This window comes from Myotis davidii, unplaced genomic scaffold (assembly GCF_000327345.1).
Source record: "Myotis davidii unplaced genomic scaffold, ASM32734v1 scaffold72, whole genome shotgun sequence".
NCBI classification, from domain to species: domain Eukaryota; kingdom Metazoa; phylum Chordata; class Mammalia; order Chiroptera; family Vespertilionidae; genus Myotis; species Myotis davidii.
Window position 1 is genome coordinate 6,550,830 of NW_006284618.1, and position 457 is coordinate 6,551,286.

General features: G+C 59.1%; 1 long non-coding RNA gene across 1 annotated transcript in view; it reads right to left on the reverse strand.

Annotated features, from left to right (window-relative positions):
- Positions 1-268: 268 nt before the first annotated feature.
- Positions 269-457, reverse strand: part of LOC107181424 — a 773-nt gene continuing 584 nt past the window's right edge. The window contains exon 2 of the long non-coding RNA XR_001512125.1: positions 269-437. This is a non-coding gene — a long non-coding RNA (uncharacterized LOC107181424). The remainder of the gene's footprint in view (positions 438-457) is intronic.

The following is a 457-nucleotide window of genomic DNA, read 5'->3' on the forward strand; positions in this document are numbered from 1 at the left end:
CCGGGTGATCATCCCACTAACCACCCCCCAACCCGGCACCGCCCAGAGTTAGCCCATCACTGACTGCACCCCCTGTGCTGTCCTTACACCCCGTGGCTGCTCTGTAAGCACCGATTTGTGCTCCAATCCCGCTCCCCCGCCCCAGCCCCGCCCCTCTGGCGCCCAGCACAGTGGTCTCTGCATCCGTGAGTCTGTTTCTGTTCCGCTTGTGCGCTCATTTTGTTGTTTAGGTTCACTTGTTGATAGATGTGTGTTTACTGCCGCTTTGTTGCTCATGTCTTTTATTTTTCTCCTTTTTAACGGCGGCCCTGGCCGTTCCGTGCGCTAGTGGCCTGGTGGTGAGGACCCCTTCGCTTCTCCTTGTCGGGGCAGCTCCACCAGCTTCTGAGCCGCCGGGGGCTGCGTTCCTTCCTTGGCAGAGAGGCTGCCCTCTGGCCCTGAAACAAGATGGAGATGA